Below are 5,635 nucleotides of genomic sequence, written 5' to 3'. Positions count from 1 at the left end.
AGGAAAACATTTAATGACAGGAAGAAATGTTCAATAAATATGTTAATTTAATAAAAAAAACACAATATGGTAAGCAATCTCATTTATTTGAGGTTTTTACACACACACACACACACACACACACACACACACACACACACACACGGCTGGAGAATAAATACCAGAATGTACACAGCTGTCTATACTGAGGATTCAGCAACACAAATGTCCCTGTTGTAACTAAAGGAACACGAAGAAAAGATATACATAGAGAAAATCCCCAGATAAGCCATTTGGAAAAGAGCTCACTCTACAGTCTAACTAAGTATCATTTTAATTTTTCTCATCTATTAAGAAACATCCCAAATAGGAGGTTACTTAAAATGTGGCCTTTCATTTCTTCGAGGTCATATATCTTTACTCTAAAAAGTCAAATTACCTTGTTGTGTCAAGATCAATTTAAGAGCTACAACTATGAATTTATAGTTTGAATTAGTCAACTAAATAAAATTTCTTGTGCAAAATTACATCCACATTAATTTTATCTCCCACCAATGCAGCTTATATAACTCCTTTTTAATGATTTCAAAAAGGCCAACTGGCTAACTAGCTAGATAATAGAACTAAAATAAAAACACTCATGTAAGTTTTTAAAATAGTTGGTTAAAAGGGTCCAGATGTCTTTGCTACAAAGGAAACCATCCCTTTACTATTCTGACCAAACACAGCCTTCATAAGTACTCAGTAGGCAACTGTCTTGGCTTTCTCTGTAAGGTCTTCTGGTACAAGACAGTTTCCATGTTTAGGAATTCATAATCTGTAACAATCAAAACAATGTTTGGGCAGACACATAAAAGACAGCACTACTATTATGATATCAGAAGGAGAAATAATTAGGATCATTCCAACAGTTCAAAAGCAACATTAAAAACTACAATGAGATGTCACCTCACAGCTTTCAGGATGACAATTATCCAAAACACAAAAGATAACAAGTGTTGGCAAGGATGTGGAGAGAAAGGAATCCTGTGCCCTGTTGGCTGGAATGTAAATTAATGCAGCCATTATTGAAAAAGTATGAACGTTCCTTAAAAAATTAAAAATAGAACTAGCAGCACAGGTATTTATCCAAAGGAAATGGAATCAGTATGTTGAGGAAATACCTGCACTCCCATGTTCACTGCAGCGCTATTCACAATAGCCGAGATACGGAATCAACCTAAATGTACACTGACACATGAATAAAGAAAATGTAATATATATGTGTGTGTGTGTGTATGTGTGTGTGTGTATGTATAAAAAGGGAATATTATCCTGCTCTTAAAAAGAAGGAAATTCTGCCATTTGTGACAACATGGATGAACCTGGAGGACATTATGTTAAGTGAAATAAGCCAGACACAGAAAGAAAAATATTGCACAATGTTGCTTACATGTGGAATCTTAAAACGTCAATTCACAGAAGCAGGGGGTAGAATGGTGGCTATCAGGGGTTGGAAATTGGAGATGTTGGTCAAACGGTACAATGTTTCAGTTGTGTAGGATGAATAAATTCTAGCGATTGAGTGTACAGCATGGATTATGGTTAATAATACTGTGTTGTGTATATGAGATTGCTAAAAGCAGATCTTAAGTGTTCTTACCACACACACACACACACACACACACACACACGCAAAGGTAACTATGTGAAGAAATGGATATGTTAATTAGGTTGACTATAGCAATCAGTTTATTAGGTATATGTATATGTAGATCAAAACATCATCTGTGCACCCTAAACATATATCATTTCGATTAAAAAACAACAACAAGCAAAAAAACTGAGCAAAACCAATGCCTGAAAAGAAATCAGCATCAGGAGTTCTTGGGACATAAGGAGGGAGGAGACCGAGACGAGTTCAGATGGAGTAACGCTGCCCAAAGTAGTGTCCTCGGGCCAGCAACACTGGTATAACCTTCAAGCTTGTCAGAAATGCAAATTCTTGGGCCCACTTCCCCTAAATGAATCAGAAATCCTGGACCAAGCAGGTCCAGGAAACTGTTTTGATAAGCCCTCCAAGGTGACTTGGACACCTACTGACTTTTGAGTGCCAGAGCTGGAAGAATTTCCGGTGCAGGTCCAGCCTCTACTCAGATGAAACAGAAGGGGAGGGGACTGCTGATTTCATTTCTTCTAAAACAGGAAGGATTCTTTTGGGGGGATTGGGGGAGGTGGGGAAAGGAATTCTATCATTAAAGAAATATGGCTTGAGGCAACTGTCTCCAGCTGTAGGATCAGGCAGACTTCTCCGTGCTTCCCCAGTGGTCATGGCCTAGCCATGAAAATAGAAGAAGAAATGAGTAGGAAGGAAAAGGTCATATACAGAGGATTTCAGGGGGCTCAGCAATGAGAAAATGTCCCCAGTGTTCTCCCTATGCGTGCAGTTCCTCTAAACGGGAGCAATGCTTTCTTCTTGTACATTCATTCAGTTCTTCATTCACTGTTACTCGAAGACCAAGTTATAGGCATTGCTGGGCACTGAGGACCCAAGGCTAATTGAATGACAAAATCTTCACCCCAGAGGAGCTCATAGGCTGGAATAGTGCATTAAGACAAAAATGCCAACTGAAGTAACATATTCAAAGTCCTGTGTGATAAAATGTAATCAGCCAACCATCAATCAATCAATCACAATGACCAATGTTTTTCTGTTTAGAAGGAAAAAGAGAGTGAAGAAATAGGTATGAGAAAAATCTATTCCCAGGGAAAAAAGGGTGAAGAAAGAGGACTCTTAAAACCAAGAAAACTTATTTTTGCTTGAACTTCTTTGACTATGATCTGACCTGCTCACTATCTACCTTGAAGAAACCACAGAATCCATGAGCCACAAGCAGAGTATTTGAGGCACCCGGAGAACCATGGGGTTTTCAGCTTAACACTGTGCAAAGGAACATGCACAGAAACAGGGTTGTACGCTCCGAAATAATGAACTTGGGTCCATACAATGATATGTGTAAGTCCAATCCTTTTTGTTCTTTAGCAGTTTATAAATCACAAATTTCCCATCTGGATATAAAATAATAATTGACTACCATTATACTCAAGTCATCTGAGTCCCTCAACCGTTTCATTATGCTGTGTCTGTGTAGTACACTCAACATTGCTGTCATGCAAGCGTAAAAATTATGCAGCTCTGTATGTTTTTTTTGATAAACACATGCTCTACTTCAGAAGTTCCATACTCCAAAGTGACACTACATGCAACAAGCTAAAGTAAGCTCCAAGTCATTGTTATTAATAAAGTTTATAACCAAAGTAAGTCATAACAATTCCTAACATTTACTTAGTTCTTGTAAGCTATCAGGCATTGTGCTTACTGTTTGACATTCACAAACTTAATTAGGCCTCCCAGAAATCCTAATAAGGCCAGGTAGCGGTTATTGGGGCTATTCACCAAAATTCTAGTTCTCCTTCTGGGCCCATAGGTTCATTGTGTTAGACTGCAATTTCCTATCCCATGAAATTAGGCATAGAGAGGTGACTAGCTTTGGTTAATGAAATGTGAGTGGAGAGATGTGTGTCCATTCCTGGCAAAAACATTTAAAAGCCAATGTGTGATATGTGAGGATCCTTTCCCCTTGCCATGGATACCAACAACCTTGCAGATGGCAAAGAGTTAATCATCTCAGGCTCGCATGTAAGGATGATGTAAGGAGCTACTGCCCAAATCACAATGGACATAAGTGAGTGAGAAATACATCTTTGTATTTCTTTGTTTTAAATCTCTCAGATTTGGATGTTGTTTGTTATTGCACATAACTTATTCTGACTGATACAGGTAGGTACTAGTATCATTCCAATGTTATATATAAAGAAATGAAAGAGGGGTTAAAATAAATTACTAAAATACAGAAAGGTGGTGCTATGGCCTGAATGTGTCTTCCCAAAATTCATATGTTGAAACTTAATCACTAATGTGATAATATTAAGAGGTGAGGCCTTTAGGGGGTGATTAGGTCAGGAGGGCTCCCCTCCCCCCCGTCATGGATAGGATTAGCGTCCTTATATAAAAGAGGCTACGCACGGCCTTCATCCCTTTTGTCCTCCCACCTTCTGCCACGTGAAGATGCAGCAACATGGCACCATCTTGGAAACAGAGAGCAAGACTTTGCCAGACACTGAATCTGCTGGCACCTTGATCTTGGACTTCTCAGCCTCCAGAGATATGAGGAAAACATTTTTGTTGTTTATAAATTACCCAGTCTGTGGTATATTGTTATAGCAGCAAGAACAGACTAAGATAGCTGGTATTACTACATAAATGCCTTTTTTTTGTTTAATGCCTGATCCTCTAGCTTTAGGAGCCAAAAGAAATCCAGTTAGCTCTGATTCTACAAAGATTCCCTCTTGTGACTCCAGTGCATACTTTATGTGATAATATCACATGACTAATAATTGATCGGAATTGCCCTCATCTAGATGAAAAAGTAACAGATGCTAGCAAGGGTGCGGAGAATGTAAATTACATGTTACATGTACATGTTATACATGTTAGTGGGAATGTATATTAGTACAGCCACTATGAAAAACAGTACAGAGATTTCTCAAAAAAATAAAAATAGATCTAACATATGACCTAGTAATCCCTCTACTGGGTATTTATCCAAAGGAAAAGAAATCAGTATATCAAAAAAATACCTGCACCCTCATGTTTATTGCAGCATTATTCACAATAGCAAAGACATGGAATAAATCTAAGTGTCCATCAACAGATGAATGGATAGAGAAAATGTGGTATAGATACACAATGGAATGCTATCCAGCCCATAAAAAGAATGAAATCATGTCATTTGCAGCAACATGGATGGAACTGGAGGCCATTATGTTAAGTGAAATAAGCCAGGTACAGAAAGAAAAATATTGCATGTTCTCACTCAGACATGGGAGCTAAAAATGTTGATCTCATAGAGGTAGAGAGTAGAATGATAGACACCAGAGGCTCGGAAGGATGTGTGAGGGAAGGGCAGGGGGACGATGAGAGTTTGGTTAACAGGTACAAACACACAGATGGAAGGAATACATTCTAATGTTCAACAGTGGAACAGGATGACTATAATCAAAAACAATGTATTTTATATTTCAAAACAGCTAGAAGAGAGGACTTGAAATGTTCCCAACACCTAGAAATGATATATACTCAAGGTGATGGACACCCTACATACCCTGACTTGATCGTTACACATTCTAGGCATGTAACAAAATTGCACATGTACCTCTAAATATGTACAAATATGTATCAATAAAAAAAGAAACTTCCCTCGTCTAAAGAGATTAAGCATATCGCTGTTACTCAGTATGTGAGCAAAACCCAGACCTTTCTGACTATAAAGCCTGTGATTTTATCACAATGCTACATTATTTTTACAGCTAAATGTACCCTGAACCAGCCTAGTACCATCTTCACCCTTAATAACTGCAATGTTGAGGTAATAATTTAAGCAATGGCTTCAGGTTTTTATTTGTAAAGTGGGAATATTTACCCTCCCTTCCTCACAGGCTGCTCTGGGGTAGGATGAGTTTAAAAGGGTTGCAAATGATACATCACTAGAATTAGAAACAGGAAATAGTAAAACGTCAGCTGTGGGACACTCCTGGGGTATGAGTAGCTCTAGAA

At 38.1% G+C, this 5,635-nt stretch overlaps 1 protein-coding gene across 2 annotated transcripts in view; it reads right to left on the bottom strand.

Annotated features, from left to right (window-relative positions):
* Nucleotides 1–5,635, bottom strand: part of TMEM200A (transmembrane protein 200A) — a 73,990-nt gene that overhangs the window by 20,166 nt on the left and 48,189 nt on the right. The window contains exon 1 of one of the 2 annotated variants that reach the window (XM_012665197.1): nt 1,819–2,088. The exons of the other annotated variant lie outside the window; for it this stretch is intronic. The gene's annotated coding sequence lies outside the window, so the exon portion shown is untranslated. Of the gene's footprint in view, nt 1–1,818; nt 2,089–5,635 lie in introns of those variants that run through there. 2 annotated transcript variants of the gene reach the window in all.

This window comes from Propithecus coquereli, unplaced genomic scaffold, assembly GCF_000956105.1.
Source record: "Propithecus coquereli isolate 6110/MARCELLA unplaced genomic scaffold, Pcoq_1.0 Scaffold98, whole genome shotgun sequence".
Lineage (NCBI taxonomy): Eukaryota > Metazoa > Chordata > Mammalia > Primates > Indriidae > Propithecus > Propithecus coquereli.
This window is presented reverse-complemented; position numbering and strand designations above follow the sequence as displayed.